The sequence below is a fragment of the Portunus trituberculatus genome, chromosome 48 (assembly GCF_017591435.1).
Source record: "Portunus trituberculatus isolate SZX2019 chromosome 48, ASM1759143v1, whole genome shotgun sequence".
In the NCBI taxonomy this organism is placed as follows: domain Eukaryota; kingdom Metazoa; phylum Arthropoda; class Malacostraca; order Decapoda; family Portunidae; genus Portunus; species Portunus trituberculatus.
The window spans coordinates 29,754,919-29,772,418 of record NC_059302.1 but is presented as its reverse complement, the minus strand read 5'-3'; the positions used below and the strand labels follow the sequence as shown (position 1 = coordinate 29,772,418).

Below are 17,500 nucleotides of genomic sequence, written 5' to 3'. Positions count from 1 at the left end.
GTCACCACTTCTTCACTTGTCATGCAAACAGTCTCTCTCTCTCTCTCTCTCTCTCTCTCTCTCTCTCTCTCTCTCTCTCTCTCTCTCTCTCTCTCTCTCTTCTCTCTCTCTCTCTCTCTCTCTCTCTCTCTCTCTCTCTCCTTATAAGGAATTCCAATAACTCACTCAGAGTGCGTTACTTGATACGTTGACGGATTGCTCAAGCGTGAGAAATATGTACAAGTTTTTCCTACACACACACACACACACACACACACACACACACACACACACATACACTCACTTTATTCATCCTGCTTTATTTATTTATTTTCTCCCATTAGTAACTGTATTTGTTAAAATTTCCGTGGTAATCTCTCTCTCTCTCTCTCTCTCTCTCTCTCTCTCTCTCTCTCCCCGTTGCGTCACCCGGGGATTTTCCAGCATCAGTGGCAGCATCAACACCAGTAACTCAAGCAGTCTTCCCTCCCCTCACTGGCCTCTGCTTCTCCCCTTCGCTTCCCTCATTCCCTACCCCCTCCTCTTCCTCCACCTCCTAATAACCCTCCCCATCCTCTGTCCTTTTAACCTTCTCATCTCGTCTTCTCTCTCTCTCTCCCTCTCTTTTTTTATGCTTCTATCACTACCTCCTCCCATCTTCTCTCTTCCTTTCTTTTTTTTTAACATTTCTGCCTTCCTAGCTTCGATCTCTCTCTATCCTTATCATTCTCTCCTACCATCTTTTTTCCCCTTATAATTCTCTCCTCCACCTGCAATTTCTCACCATGTATTCTTCCCTTTCAAGTCTTTCCTACCTACTCTACCTCGTCCTTCCTTCTTCTTCCACCTCTTCTTCATCTTTTTTTTTTAACATTCACTTATTATCGCTTCTTTTATCATCCACCTCCTACTCTTCACAATCTCTCTCTCTCTCTCTCTCTCTCTCTCTCTCTCTCTCTCTCTCTCTCTCTCTCTCTCCCTCCTCCCTTCAGACACATCGGGGACACTATGGGATACACCCAGAGGGAGGCTCCACGTAATACAATACCCTGGGGTGTATTGTAGGTGGGGGCGTGCCCTGCTAACGCCCCGCCGCCGCCGCCGCCGCCGCTACGGGGGCCTCGTAGTGGGTTGGGGGAAGGGAAGGTGAGGAAGGTAGGGCAGTGTTGCGAGACCTTTAGGGATGGATGCGCTATATGGGTGTGTGTGTGTGAAAGAGAGAGAGAGAGAGAGAGAGAGAGAGAGAGAGAGAGAGAGAGAGAGAGAGAGAGAGAGAGAGAGACAGAGAGAGAGAGAGTCTATTCCTCTCATCACACCATAAAGTCCAATATCCTAATGGTTCCCCAGACCAGAATGGACCATATTGAGGGGCGATACAGAGTGAAGTTCATCTCCTATTTGCATATTCATCTGCCCTCTCCTCCCTCTCACTCTCCCTCCGTCCGTGTCCTTGTTTGTCTATTCGAATGTTTATCTGTCCCTATGTTTACTTCTGGCTATAATACTGATGGCATGAAATGGTTCTACTGTTAAGGAGAGAGAGAGAGAGAGAGAGAGAGAGAGAGAGAGAGAGAGAGAGAGAGAGAGAGAGAGAGAAGCCACACACGTCTCGCAAGGTCGTGAAGAAGCACCTGTTCCACACCTGTCGTAAAAAGAATCCCTCCCCACACCTGGCTGGCTGGCTGGTTGGTTGCGTCACTACCAACACCACCGAAGAGAGAGAGAGAGAGAGAGAGAGAGAGAGAGAGAGAGAGAGAGAGAGAGAGAGAGAAACAGTCTTTTTAAACCCATGCAATATACCAACGCTACGCTATTATTTTCAGCCAACACATTTACCTCTATTAGCTCCTCCCGCCTTTTATTCCCACTTTTCCCGTGTAGATAATCTTTTTTAACCAGCAAGTGGAAACTAATGAGGGATCATTGGAGGAGATTTACAAGATTGGTTCGCTAGCTTCCCATCCTCTTCTTTACCCTCGCCCCCCCAGCCCCCATCCTCTGGTCGCCATGGGAGGGGCAAGGAGGAGGGAGGAGAGGGAGGGGGAAGAAAGGGACGGAGAAGTATTGAAGATCTATAGTGTGGCTTACACGGCCTTCCTTCACCTTCCTTCTCTCCCCCCCTTTCCCCCTCCACACTCCAGATACCCTCCTTAGGCCCCTGACATGGACATTGAACAACGGATGAACGGACAGACAGACATATAGGGAGGGATTGTAAATACTCTGCCAGACTTACATACAAACAGACAAAGGTAGGCGTGATATACATAATATACACAGAGCTGACCTACATCTCGCCGTAAACAATACACACGAGGACAGGTGGATGACCCAATGACAGGAAGATGAGAGAGAGAGAGAGAGAGAGAGAGAGAGAGAGAGAGAGAGAGAGAGAGAGAGAGAGAGAGAGAGAGAGAGAGAGAGAGAGAGAGGTAAACTGACTGAAAACTCTTCCCCTTCTCACCTGGCAGTAACCTATCCTAACGTAACGTAGCCTAACATAACCTTACCTTACATTACCTAACCCGTCCTGACGCAGCACCGTGGAAGGTGAAAGAAGAAAAAGGGAGAATGTGTGGTAGATAGGCAGGCCAGCAGCAAGGTAACGGAGAAGAGGGAGACCAGGAGAAGGAGTAGGAGGAGGGGGAGGTGAAGGTACACTCAACGCTCTCTTCTGCTTTAAACTCAGTCTTGCCTCCCCGATTAATAAGAGAAAAATGTGTTCCAGCTGGGTGATGCTTGTCTAAATATAGTCAGTTCTGGTGTAATCTTATCTAAAACTGTCCACGCTACTACTACTACTACTACTACTACTACTACTACTACTACTACTACTACTACTACTACTGTCGACACCACCACTGTAGCACCCGGAAGCCTAGATACGAGTGACCCTTATGCGGTAACCTTAATAGGGTGAGTTTGGCTTCCCTTCCCTCTTAACAAGACGGTGACTGACAGACAGAAACCAGTTAGAACAAACAGTTACTTCTCCCCTTCAGCCTCCTGCCCTCTTTCCCCCCTTCCCTGTACCTCCCCATAACCCCATTAACTTCCTCTCACGCGCCTCTCAACTCCATAGGATTACAACCTCCCCCAACCCCCCCTACCAACCCATCGATCTACACCCCTTACCTTCCCTGTTGCCTTAACTAGCCTTCCTTTCCCCCTCTTCAGCCTACTTACTATCCTGCCTTACAAACCATAGCACCGCAAGCTCACCATAGTCTTACCTTCTTGCTGACTGTCACTATCATATCTAAGTCTTCCCATGACATTCCATCTATTACCCTTTTTCACGGAATCCTTACGAGTAGCTTCGTTTCTTTTTTCCTCTTCCCTATTGCCTTTCATTCAGAAAAGTCTGTAACCTCCCTGATAGTTTTCCCTTACTCCTCTGTTCCCTAACTATTAAAGACTTATAACCCTCCTAGTTCTCCTCCTCCTCCTCCTCTCTGCTCTCCGTGCCGGTAGGCGGCTGACGCCCCCCACACACCGGTCTGCAGGCCGTGTGTGTCTCTAAGGACCTCTTGTCTAATGGAGTTAAGTAATTAAATAACAGTTGATTGGACACTCGTGAGCGCTTGGATGGGGGCGAGGGGCTGGGGACGTCCTCTTCTTGTAGATAGTTTGGATAGTTGACCAAGAGGAGGTGGAGGAAGAGGAGGCTGGGGGCACGAGGGGAATGACAGGGGGACGAACGGTAGCTGTGTTAGTGTTATTGGTGATGAAGGTCGCTGGTGTGTGTGTGTGTGTGTGTGTGTGTGTGTGTGTGTGTGTGTGTGTGTGTGTGTGTGTGTGTGGGGTAGAGGTATAAAAGGAATACTGTGGTGACGGTGTGCTGTGGCTGGCTGTTGTAATATTAGAGGCTTAACGACGGCAATTAAGCGAGTGTGGGAATTAGCAACGGCAGGTGAGCGAGTGGCAGGCGGGATGGGGGGCGTGCGGGTGAGGGGAGAGTGTTAAGTGGGTGGGTGTTGACGCGGTGTGTTGTAGGTACCGTAGTGTGGAGTGTGTGGGGGGGAGTAACAGAGTGCTGTGTGTGTGTGTGTGTGTGTGTGTGTGTGTGTGTGTGTGTGTGTGTGTGTGTGTGTGTGTGTGTGATGCAAGTGTTTGGTGTAGGGCCAGAAGGGTTGACGTGGCACCAGGACCACACCCACTTCCTCCCTCCTACCCCTCCCACCCTCATCGTTGGCACTCTTCCCCCTCTCACTCTTCCTTTCCCCCTCTGTTTACCTCTCTCCCCTCTAGGCTGTGCTTCGCTTCCTAACTCTCTCTCTCTCTCTCTCTCTCTCTCTCTCTCTCTCTCTGTTCTAGAATTGCGCTCATTAACGCTTTGGAGAATCTTTTTTGATGTCTACCTTAAACAGTACTTCCTCCTCCTCCACCTTTCCCATTCCTTCTGATCCCTCCACCCCCGGCGCCCCCGTCTCCCTTCCCTCGCCCCATCACTCCCTCTCCCATTGCCAACCATTTCCATTTCCCATTATTGCCCTCGTCAGGGTCGTGTCAGGAGTAGATGGAAATTGTAGACACAGGAAAAGGGGGAAATTATACTAAGACATCTCTCTCTCTCTCTCTCTCTCTCTCTCTCTCTCTCTCTCTCTCTCTCTCTCTCTCTCTCTCTCTCTCTCTCTCTCTCTCTTATATTCAACGACCTTTGGCTTATTCATGTATCGCTTACTACACATTTTATTCTATATTTTCGTTTTCTGTTTGCTCTCTCTCTCTCTCTCTCTCTCTCTCTCTCTCTCTCTCTCTCTCTCTCTCTCTCTCTGAGCATCTCGGGACTTTCTTTCCTTTTCACTACGTTATGGCTAAAAAGAGAAAAAAGAAAAGGCATTTGATCTCGTATATAAATAGCCAGCGAGTGTTAGTGACGCGAGGGCCATAAACTTTTATACGTAAAAAATACATTTACGTATGCATACCAAATGTTTTTTAAGCTCTCTCTCTCTCTCTCTCTCTCTCTCTCTCTCTCTCTCTCAATTGTAATTTTTTTTATTTATCACTTTTTCTATTTATCCTACATCTCTTAACACATGACTGAAATTTCAAAATGAATGGACTGTATCACATTTTTTTTATATTATTTTTCCATTCACTTTTTTTTCTCTTGGCAAAAGATATGTATAAAAAGGAGGGAGGGAGAGAACAGGGTGGTATAGGGAGGGATGGTGCATAATTCATGATTTCTCGTAAATATTTTATTTACTTTTTTCTTCCTCTTATCCTAACTTGAATTCCTGGCTCTTGGCTCGCTGCCGCCCCTCCTGTTGTCAGCTTAGAGAGGAATGTGGACAGGATCATCCACGAAATGGCCTGCGAGCACATTATTATTATTATTTCTATTATTATTATTCTACTTAATTAATAGACTTTTAAGGGGAACAAAGTTAAAGAACATGCAAGTAGGACACAGGTGCTTAGTGCAAGAGAGAGAGAGAGAGAGAGAGAGAGAGAGAGAGAGAGAGAGAGAGAGAGAGAGAGAGAGCAACAGGGCAGAGAGGAGAAGGCAGCCGTAAAATTAGGTCGCGTTACAAATTAGATAGAAACTCTGACGATTGAGGAAAGTTTACCACATCATCGAATCAGGGACGTGAATTCTGGCTGGGGGGAATTAAAGGCAGGCAGGCTGACAGGCAGGGACGCAGACAGGTAGACAGGCAGGAGGGGGGGGGAGGAGGCAGGCAGGCACCGGTCAGGCATGGAACGAATTACACTACACCGCTAGACCAGACACATTGCAAAATAATCCTGACAAAAATTATACCGAGAAAAGCAAAGCGTAATGGAACTGAATAAAAGAAAAGCGAAACATATGCAACAGTAATGATAATACCCATAAGGAACTTAGAGACACTGGTGGCAATGTACGTGAAATATGTAATACCTCGGATGCGAAGAGTAATGGAATGGTAGCAAAGGCGAAAAGAGGTTTACACCTAGAAAAAACAGCAACGCGCATTCATGCAACAACAACACACACACACACACACACACACACACACACACACACACACAGTAATTCTAGAAAATATCACCACTGACAAATTCCTCAGGCTCGCTCTCTCAAACACACACACACACACACACACACACACACAATTAAGAAGCACGGCGGGGGAGAAGGAAGTAACAGACTACAACTTCTTTTCTGCTTGGAAAAGTTTGATACGAATCTACGAGTTGGTTCCAAATGAGGAGATACGGCGGGGGACCAAGCTACAAACAGACAGATAGACAGGCGGCGACAGATTCACTGGGGAAGCAAATAAAGTAATCAGGGGTGTATTTACCTTTTGGTCCCGTGGTTCTCGCGTGGCTGAGGTGTGCAGCTCTGGATGCCGTAGTAAGCCGTAGTACCAGTTGTAGGTAGCAGTAGTTGCAGTAGTAATGCCTGCAGAGTAGCTGGTGTAATAGTGGTTGCGGTAATTGTGGTGGTAGCTTCTTGTGTTTGTGGTGGTGGATGTATTTGTTGTGGTGGTGGTGGTGGTGAGTGGAGAGTCAGCTGATGGAGAGTTTGGTCCGCATTAGTACCGCGGTGGTGGTGGTTGTTGATCACTATACCGACGTAGGACAGGAACAACAGTACTCATCGAAGCTTTAAAAAAAAATCTAAAAAAAAAATGCTTTCAGGTTTGTTGGTTCAAGCTGCGGTATGAGACTGCCTCTCTCAATCTTTCTCTCTCGCTCGCACGCGGCTGAGAGCTGCTGCTGGTCCCTCGCACTGGGTCGCCCCTTCACGGACTGCGGCCCGCGCCAGCTGCTCCCTCCATAAATGTTGAGGCGCGCATCAGTGACGTCACGGCGAAACGTTGACGCCTGCTCTTAACTCCACCGGATTTTCTCCTTTCTCGTCTACTGCCTCCCTTCCCGGGGCCTTTCTCATCCCACTTCCCCAGTCTGATAAAGGACACCGCTGGGGAACTGCGGGTGTGGTACTGTTCGAGGTTGTTTGAGGTGTAGTGGTGATGTTTGCTAGAAGCTGCGGGTCAACATCCCTCACTACACCTGTGACGTCACACCAGCAGTACTCTATCAATGAAATCTTGGTGACGGCAAACTTACACTGCCAGTAGGAACCTTTACTCCCCGCGCCTGCCTCCCATACATCCTCCCATGCCATGACACCATGTGCGCCCCTGCCAGCAGCCAAGAGGGGCAACGCCTCCCATCCTCCTTATTTTGCTCTCCCCCCTTCCCTCCACTCCTCTCTCTCTCCTCCAGTCCTCCTCCCACCTCTGCCCCTTCCCGGCCGGCAGTAAGAGCGCTTCTCGCACAACCGCGGGAAGTACCGACGCCCGCTACTACAGGAGGGAGGGAACGTGGGCGGAGGGTCGTGGAGGAGGCGGTGGTGGGCCTGAGGGCGGCTCTGCGCAGGGTAGTAGTGATAACAAAGAGATGCGTAGGTTGGGTGGGCGTGGAGAAACTCGTGGATGGTAGTGGTGGTGGTGGTGTGGTGATGATGAGAAGGAAAGTGGTGGGCTTACTGATGTTATTGTTAGTGGTAATGATGGTGATGTAACATTCTGTTGTTATGTTCGATGATGGTGGTGGTGGTGGTGGTGGTGGTAGAGGATAGTGATGGTGTTGCTAGGTGGAATGAAAAAATAAAAACATTTCATGTTGGTATTGTCGTTACTTCTGGTGGTGGAAGTGGTTGGTGGTGGTGGTGATGTTGACCAATATACACAACAGAGGAAAATCAAAACTAGGCGAAGAGAGAGAGAGAGAGAGAGAGAGAGAGAGAGAGAGAGAGAGAGAGAGAGAGAGTAGTGACAGGCAACAGAGACATGTATCACAGCAAACATGTTTATATCTATGGATGATGGTGCCGTGATGGGACGGTGATGGGGCGGTGATGGGGCGGTGTGATGGTGGTAGTGGAGGTGATGGAGGCAACGGAGGTAAGGGGGTAGACTGACGAAATAGGTTGTAGCGATAGTGGTGGTGATAAACTGATGGTGGTGGCAGCGGTGGTGGTGAAGGCGGCAATGGACGACTTGCAGTTTGGGTGATGGTGGTGGTGATGGTGTTGGTGTCAGTGGCTTTATTAATAGTAGTAGAGATTTAGATTTTGGTGATGGTGGTAGTGGTAGTGAAGTTAATAGCAGTTATGATTTCCACAACGGTGACGGTGGTGGTGGTGGTGGTGGTATTGGTGGTGAGGAGAGTATCATGGTGACTGGAGATGATCAGACGAGATTACGATATAATCAGATGCAATCAGATACTGTGGATAGGAGTTCCAATCACCGACCTGATAATGAATGAAGGGGAGGAACAGGAAGAACAGCAGCAGCCGCATCAGGAGGAGGAAGAGCAGTATAGGGGAGAGAAGGAGGAGGAAAGGTGAGAGAAGATGAGAACATGAACAAGGAGGAAAAAGAAAATGTGAGAGTGAATAGAGAAACAATGCTGGCAATGATAAATGTTACTTTCTATGTTATTTGCTATTTTCACATTTTTGGCTAAAAAGTTAAAAGACACAGTTGTAAAAATGTAAATAGCTTTCAACGCCAAAATGCAAAAAAAAAAAAAAAAACACCAACATTTAGTACTAGAAAAACAATAGATAAAGATAACGATAATGGATTAAATAACCAACAAAACTACTACTACCGGAACAACAACAACAACAACAATACAAACGACCTCCCCCTCGAATATTAACTAAATAACAAACTCCAAAGAATAGAAGAAGGAAAACAAAGCAGGAATAATAACAAAATACGAGAGTACTGGAAAGAGAAAATAAGAAGGAGGAGGAGGAGGAGGAGGAGGAGGAGGAGGAGGAGGAGGAGGAAGAGCAGGAGCAAGAGAAAAAGAATGGATGGAAGAATAAAAAAAAGAGTAAAAGTGGAAATCGCTGACACTGAAGAAGACGGAAGGAAATTGGTCTGATGGGAGGAAGAGGAGGAGGAGGAGGAGGAGGAGGAGGAGGAGGAGGAGGAGGAGGAGGAGGAGGAGTGGAGACAAATAATAACAAAAAGACCACTCCCTTCCCTTTCTCATTCTTTCCCTCCTCCTACTTTCCACTTCCACTTCTTCTTCTTCTTCTTCTTCTTCTTCTTCTTCTTCTTCTTCTTCTTCTTCTTCTTCTTCTTCTTCTTCTTCTTCTTCTTCTTCTTCTTCTTCTTCTTCTTCTTCTTCTTCTTCTTCTTCTTCTTCTTCTTCTTCTTCTTCTTCTTCTTCTTCTTCTTCTTCTTCTTCTTCTTCTTCTTCTTCTTCTTCTTCTTCCGGTTCTCTCACTTTGTATTTCTTTTCTTCTCTTTTCTTTGGCCTATGTTCCTCGTCTTCTATTTCCCTCCTTCCCTTACTCTTTCCCTTCCTTCTCCTTCCTTCCTCCTATTTCTCTTAAGTTTCTCTATTTCCTTTTCCAAATGTCACTCTCCTATCCCTTATCTCGTTTCCCCTCTTTCCCTCACCTAGCTTAGAAACTTCAGCAAATAAAGAGGCGTGGTGGCACACACACACACACACACACACACACACACACACACACACACACACACACACACACACACATACACACACACACACTTATACCGGCAAGGGTGCGTAGGTCGTCGAACAGGTAGGAATGTGTACATAAACAGAAGATAATAAACATGATCTGGTTTGTCGAGATGGAGATGCTTCGAACACACACACACACACACACACACACACACACACACACACACACACACACACACACACACACACACAGAGTCAAACAAACATTCAGAGAGAGAGAGAGAGAGAGAGAGAGAGAGAGAGAGAGAGAGAGAGAGAGAGAGAGAGAGAGAGAGAGAGAGAGAGAGAGAGAGAGAGAGAGAGGTCACTGACGGATGGACTCAAATAAATAAAATCAAAACAAAACGGATAAATCAATAACGAATAAAATAAGAACTCCAACTGCCTGAAATAAATAAATAAAAAAGAAAAAAAAAAAAAAAGAACTACCTGAAAAGCCAAGCCAATATATACACGTCAAAAACTATAAAACACGCTCGACCGTAAAAGAAAAGTTACCCATAAAAATAGAACACCAAAAAGAAAACGTGCTGGTGCTCATAGAAAAAAAAAAAAAAAAAAAAAACGGGAAGGTGGGTGGTGATCTTTTCTTGTCACCGCCTATACTGTGGCGTCTGGGCTTCTTAATGACCTGTAATGACCCTACAGAGACACAGCTGCTCCTGAGGTCAGCACCGTTAGCTTCCCTTTTCCCCTTTTGCTCCCAATGATCGTTACCCTCAACCATGATTTGGAAGGGAAGCCGGGCGGGGTTGGAGGAGGGGGAGAGGTCGTGACCCCTTTTTCCTTTTTCCTTACTGTTGTGGTGGTGTCTCCAGGGATATGTGTGTGTGTGGGGGAAAGTTCGGTGTTTGGTGTTCGTTTTTTTTTCTTTTTATTTGTATTTTCATTGTGGTCTGCTTTGCTTTGAAATATGTTTAGGTACGTTTGTAGAAGTACTTGTGGTTGTGGTGGTAATGGAAATAGTAAGAATAGTAGTAGCAGCAGTAGTAGTAGTAGTAGTAGTAGTAGTAGTAGTAGTAGTAGTAGTAGTAGTAGTAGTAGTAGTAGTAGTAGTAGTAGTAGTAGTAGTAGTTGTGGTAGTGGTAAAAGTAGTAACAGTTATTGTTTTTGCTTTCGTTGTAAAAATGATGGTACAAAGAGTGACGGTTTCGATTCTAATAAAAATAGTGAAAGTACTGTTGCTACTGTTGCTGATACTACTAGTACAACTACTACTACTACCACTACTACTTCTACTAAAACTACTACTACTACTACTATTACTACTACTACTATTAATGCCACTGTTTACCACCACCACCTTTACTTTTACTATCGTACTTTTCCTTCATTCTTCTCCTACGCCTTGTCACTCGCCGGCGTCTCGCTCACAATGGGACAATTATCACTCCCTTCCGGAGCGAGTCACACGCCAGGTTTACAAAGTCACCGGAAGAGAGGGGAAGGTCGCCTGGAGGTAACAAAGGTGACCCCAGAGAAGGTGATCGCAGCCGCTGAGTCCTGTGACCCCGGAAACCTGTGCCTTGCTGTGAGGTCACCGTGGACTCCGTTATTTGTGGTCAATTTTTACCTGTTTCCACCTTACTTACCGCCATTCGTCTCTGTCTTGGTTACTCGGCGTCTCCCTGCGCTGCCTTCCTCTGCTGGTACTGTTACTTATGCCTGCCATTTTTCATCCTATGTCCGTGTACTGAAGCTGTCTCCACCCAGGTAAACATTTCAAGCATTACCTACACGAGTAACATCCTTTTCCTCCCATTAAGTAATTCTCCGCGTGATTGTTATAGCAGAAAATCATCACGAAAAAATCTTGTGTGGTGGAATTTATAGATGTGACTTTTTTTGTTTTAGCGCATTTTATCTGTGGTTAATCATCTTTTATCTTTCACTATTTGTTTTTCTATAGTCTCTCTCTCTCTCTCTCTCTCTCTCTCTGGTTTATTTTATACATATGTTGGTGCGCCTCTGTTGTCAGCTTTTGTTAGGATTAGTGAAGAAAAGATTATTATTATTGCTTTATGCTGTTCCGGTATGGCTGGCGCACGTGAATTGCTTATTGTCGATTGTTTTCTCTCCTTTTCTATTATCTTTGAGTGTTGTTTCCTGTGTGTGGTGATACTTTACATTCTTATAGATGCCTTGTTGTACTTTGATCGATTTTGTTCCCTGTTGATATCCGATTTCATATTTCAGTTTGTCTGCTTATCTGTTTATCCATCTTCTTATCTACCTATGTATGGATTTATCTATCTATGTGCCTATCTATCTATTTATGGATCTATCTATCTAGCTACGTATCTATTTTTGTCTATGTATCTAATTCTCTCTCTCTCTCTCTCTCTCTCTCTCTCTCTCTCTCTCTCTCTGTGTGTGTGTGTGTGTGTGTGTGTTTGTGTTTGTGTGTGTGTGTTTGTTTGTGTGTTTCCTATTTCCATTTTCCTTTCATGAGTACATCCTTCTGGAATTATCGCATTTTACCTTCACTTCTCTCCTCGCTTGTTATTGAAGTGTTTTCTGCTACCTGGCCCTTACCATTTTACTGATGTAGAAACCACTTACCTCTATTTGCTGCTGCCTCTTCTCCCTTAGTGCTTTCCCGTGTCCCTTGCTTCGTTATAACACTTATTTTTGTACCTACCTTCACTTGCATCCTCTCGTAGCATGTCCACATCTCCCTTGCCCGATGCACTGGTGGAAATCTTGATTTGTATATTCCTGTCTAGCTTATTACTCTCATGGTTGTGCTGTTGTTTTTTTTTCTTTTGTTTCCTGTGTTCTTTTATTCTTTTCTCTTGTTAGACTTCCTCCTCTTCTCCTTTTCTTCTCTTCTTTTCCATCTTCTTTCTCTTTCAAGTGTTAGTTCACAATCTTTATCTCCCATTTTCTCGACTTTTGAAAATATTTTCCTTTTTCTTTCTTTTCTTTTCCTTCTCTCTCTCTCTCTCTCTCTCTCTCTCTCTCTCTCTCTCTCTCTCTCTCTCTCTCTCTCTCTCTCTCTCTCTCTCTCTCTCTCTCTCTCTCTCTCTCTCTCTCTCTCCTACCACTTTACTTCCTTTTTCATCATTCATCATTTTTATCGGTTCCACTTTTCATATTTCTACCCTTCCAGTCTGCAATCTCTTTTTTTTATCCTCTCTCTCCTCCTCCACCTATTTTTTTGTCATTCCTTCACCTCCCTCTCCCTTGGTAACCCTTTTCCAGATGTTCAGCACCTGCACCGTTTCTGAAGTGCTTAATTAGACAGGTGAAATTTCTAAAGAATAGCGCACCTGGTCAATCTTACCTTATCTCTTATGAATAGGTGTCAACAGGTGAAGCAAGCAGGTGTGATATTACTGAGTGCTACGATGGACACACACACACACACACACACACACACACAGACACGGCCGACAAGCAAGCCAGCCAGCCAGTTCGTCAGCCAGCCAGCTAGCCATCGATCTGTTTTGGTTTGCGTACCATCAATATGTCATTTTGCACCGTAATCTGGGGATGGTGTTTATTAATCTCGTACTTTTCCCGGTATTAACATCCTAATTCTCTTAGTGTCGAAAATAAGTTGATGCATCTGTTTTGGAGGTGCTGCTTCTGTCCAGGATAAACAAAGTATAGGTGATGTGTGAGCACTGGTAAAAATAGAAGGCGATTACTACTTTTACCTGTTTGTAATGTAATTGTGTGTGTGTGTGTGTGTGTGTGTGTGTGTGTGTGTGTGTGTGTGTGTGTGTGTGTGCGCGTGTGTGTGTGTGTGCTCGTACGTGTGTGAGAAGGGAGAGTTACCTAAAGACACACCCTGCATTTCTTCTTTTTACCAGTACAAGAAGGCAGAAAGATAAATATAGGCACTTTTTTCCCTTTATGGTCACGTAACTCAGATGTGTGGAGAGTTGCCTGCGAGCACCTTGTATTCATTGTCTTATTACTAGCATAAGAAAGTGGACAGTTAAATACAGGTCATCAGTACTCTTTATATTTACTGTCACTTAACTCAGTGTGTGTGTGTGTGTGTGTGTGTGTGTGTGTGTGTGTGTGTGTGTGTGTGTGTTGGAGGGGTAAGAGAGGGTAACTAGGAGCAACCAGGATTATCTTCTTGTTACTGGTAAAATAAAATAGATAGATAGATAGATAGATATATAGAGAGAAAGATAGATAGATAGATAGATAGATAGATAGATAGATAGATAGATAGATAGAGAGAGAGAGAGAGAGAGAGAGAGAGAGAGAGAGAGAGAGAGAGAGAGAGAGAGAGAGAGAGAGAGAGAGAGAGAGAGAGAGAGAGAGAGAGAGAGAGAGAGAGAGAGAGAGAGAGAGAGAGAGAAAGGAATTTCTTCTCTCTGTATTTCTGGTACAACACACACTGAGGTACAGAGCTAGAAACAGATGTAGAGATAAGTAGAGATGTGTAGGTACAGTGTTTAGTACTGGTACCTGTTTTTAATCACGTAAGTCAAGCATATGAAAAATATTTGGGATAACCTAGTATTCCTTCTTTTCGTGTTTATTATTGGCACAAGGAGGAAAACAGGTAGGACAGGAGGTGCACATAGCAAGTCAACATTCACGATCTCTAGTACTAGTTACCTGCGTGGTGGTCAAGACGTGTAGGGAAGGATGCAGTACCTGGCTGGTGAGAAGGTGAGGTTACCTGGGCCACCTTTCGTTCCCAGCCAATAGTTTGCGTCTAAGTCAACTCACGTATTAGCCAGTCAGTCGTTCTGCTCTTTCGTTTCCTCGATTTACGACGCAAAGACTGTAGAATTAGCCAAAACTAGGAGGTGTTTTATATATTCCTTACTCTTTTTCTCCCGTTGATGATTCGGTTCTCTCTTTGTCTTATGATTTCTGACTTTTCGTGTGCTTTTTTTTCCTCTTTTTATTCCCTTATTTCCTAATTTTTATACCTCGCTTATCCGCGGCAGTGTGCGGGTGGTGCAGGAGCGTGTGTTTCTCCTCTTGCAGCAGGGAGCGAGCCCCACTCTTTGTGTTGCAGCAGCTGGGCGCGGACGTCCCTCTCCTACTCTTGCTTGCTCTGGAGTGTGCGTGGGAGGAGAGGCGTGTGCTTGTGCGTGCGTGCGTATGTATGTGAGTGTGGGTGGGCGTGTGTTAGAGTTTCCCCTCTTTCCCCCCAGCTCTCTCTCTCTCTCTCTCTCTCTCTCTCTCTCTCTCTCTCTCTCTCTCTCTCTCTCTCTCTCTCTCTCTGCTTCGTCTCCCATGCTCTCTCTTTCTCTTCGTCAGTCTCCTCTCCTTTCCCTCAGCGTCACCAGGCCGCCCGTCCCCTCCGACACACTCACTCACTCGCTCTCCTCTCTCTCATCACACTCACTTCATATCTACACTAGTGACGTCACAGATGCTCAGCGTGACATCACAGAGGATAACTGTAGAGAGAAAGAGTTGTTAGTCGATTTAATAAAAGAAAATGGTTCCGTGTTGGTTATTATCTTCATCATCGACCACTTAGTTGTCGTGAGTTCATGGGATACTCAACTAATCCCTTACGTAATATATTTACTACATACTTTGTTATTCTCAAGGATAGGTTATTTTCCGCAGCAACAGGGCTCTCTGTGTTGTATGTGCGCGCGCGAGTCTTTAGTTCAAAGTTTTTGTGAGACGTAACATCGTTCTCTCCTCCTCCTCGCTCTCCTCCTCTGATGTACGTCTTCATCTACTCGTAGGTTTTAGCCGGGAGTCTAGTATTTAATATCCTGCCAAAGGGGGGATAAGAGACTAAAAATGCAGCCAGTGTGTACCTCAGCGAATGTAATATAATGGTCCCGGACCCTATGACTCCATCACCACCACCACCACCACTACCAGGCGAGTCCCCATCACCACCTTCACGAGATATCAGATGGCGACCGGAGGAGGGAGTGGTGGTGGGGCACTGCCATTAGCACGTGTCACTGCTCCCTTACCACACCAGCTTCACCTTCACAATACTATCTCAGGGTGTGTTTCACTGGGAGACCCTTTTTTTTGGCCTCGCGGCGCTTGTCGGAAAGGGAGAAAGACGGGGTGTTTCTGACTAGGTTGGAAAATGAATGAACGATTGAGGGACAGACTAGAGAGATTTCGGCGAACTAGAATAGGTCTTTGATGAGCAGGGAGTGGATTCGAGACGGAAAATGTTGATTGGAATAATTCGAAGAAAACGTCAGGAAAAAACGTTTGAGGAAAAAAAAAGTGTCAGAGGAAACATTTATGCATCTACATATGTATATGTTGTAGAAAGAAAATGGTGTGATAATATCTTTCCTGTGTGTGTGTGTGTGTGTGTGTGTGTGTGTGTGTAATTCACTGTTTGATCTGCTGCAGTCTCTGACGAGACAGCCAAACGTTACCCTACGGAACGAGCTCAGAGCTCATTATTTCCGATCTTCGGATAGGTCTGAGACCAGGCACACACCACACACCGGGACAACAAGGTCACAACTCCTCGATTTACATCCCGTACCTACTCACTGCTAGGTGAACAGGGGCTACACGTGAAAGGAGACACACCCAAATATCTCCACCCGGCCGGGGAATCGAACCCCGGTCCTCTGGCTTGTGAAGCCAGCGCTCTAACCACTGAGCTACCGGGCCGTGTATATGTGTGTGTGTGTGTGTGTGTGTGTGTGTGTGCTTTACGTACTCTTTGGATCTCGAGACACTACAACGTGATTGAAGAAAACCATATTGGAAACCATAAAAGTACCAAATGTGATGAAGGAAGAGTAGGAGAAAGCATTAGAAACTTGAAGAAGGAAGAAAGAAGGAAAGGAAGGAAAGAAACTTGAATTGCATAGAGGAAACAATATTCTCTTGTTTTGGTGCAAGAAAAATGTCTGTTTTGCTAATAAAAAGCTCTCATATCAGCCACACGCTACAGCACACTTACCTAGGGAGCAGAGAGAGAGAGAGAGAGAGAGAGAGAGAGAGAGAGAGAGAGAGAGAGAGAGAGAGAGTGTACCTTGTTTGGCTTTTCATCTCTCTTTTTCTGTTGCAGTGACGTTTCTTTCTCTCAAAATTTTTTATTTCGTTAAGTTTTCGTATTTTGTGCACTCCTCTCTCTCTCTCTCTCTCTCTCTCTCTCTCCACGTGCACTTTTGTAATATTTTAAACACATTTTTTCTGCATCTTTCGTATACTAATTCCTTTCTACCGCCACCACCACCACCACCACCACCACCATCACCGCCACCTCCTCCTCCTCCTCCTCCTCCTCCTCCTCCTCCTCCTCCTCCTCCTCCTTCTCGGGTAACGCCACCAATACCACCTGTCTATATTGCCTCCTCCACCTCATCTCTTCATTGGCAACCTTCATTTTCTCCTCTTTTGACCACGTGAAGCCTTTCTTACTACCTCCTTTTTTATTAGTCCAAATCCGTTTCTAGTTGCGGTAGTGTTTTCATCATTTTCATCCTTGGCAAGTCTCTCTCTCTCTCTCTCTCTCTCTCTCTCTCTCTCTCACACACACACACACACACACACACACACACACACAAACGGGAGTATATAAATCTTAACTTTTATATGTACTTTTCTCTCTGTATCTCAAGTTTTTGTTTTTGCATTGTTTAATTTTTTTTCACATCCTCCTCCTCCTCCTCCTCCTCCTCCTCCTGCAGGCAGCCAGGAGACTCATAACCTTCTCTTCGCCGGCTCATCAGCGTCACCGTCGTTTACGTCTTGCCATCGTTATCCCGGCGTGTTATGAGGCAGTGCAAGGCAGCAGCAGGTTGTTATATAGCGCTGCACCCGTCCCCTTGCACCTCTTCCCTCCCGGTGGAACATCCCGCGGTGCCACCAATGTTCCCTATGCTCTTGCACCCTCCTTCTCATATCTCAACACTGCCACCAATGTTCACCAGTCCCCTTGCTCACGTTCTTTTCTTCATGTATCCCGTACTGCCACAAATAATCCCCTACATCCTATGCCCTTGCTCTCTTCCTCTCTATTTTCCAATGTTTCTATCGAATTTTACCCTGACCCCTTTCTCCTGCTCCTTGT

General features: G+C 45.5%; 1 protein-coding gene and 1 long non-coding RNA gene across 3 annotated transcripts in view; one reads left to right on the top strand and one right to left on the bottom strand.

The window, feature by feature from the left end:
• Positions 1-69, top strand: part of LOC123498913 — a 9,663-nt gene extending 9,594 nt beyond the window's left edge. The window contains exon 2 of the long non-coding RNA XR_006672842.1: positions 32-69. This is a non-coding gene — a long non-coding RNA (uncharacterized LOC123498913). The remainder of the gene's footprint in view (positions 1-31) is intronic.
• LOC123498912 (protein Tob1-like) overlaps positions 1-6,741 on the bottom strand; it is a 71,219-nt gene extending 64,478 nt beyond the window's left edge. For both annotated transcript variants that reach the window (XM_045246455.1, XM_045246452.1), the window contains exon 1: positions 6,279-6,741. The gene's annotated coding sequence lies outside the window, so the exon portion shown is untranslated. The remainder of the gene's footprint in view (positions 1-6,278) is intronic.
• Positions 6,742-17,500: the final 10,759 nt, after the last annotated feature.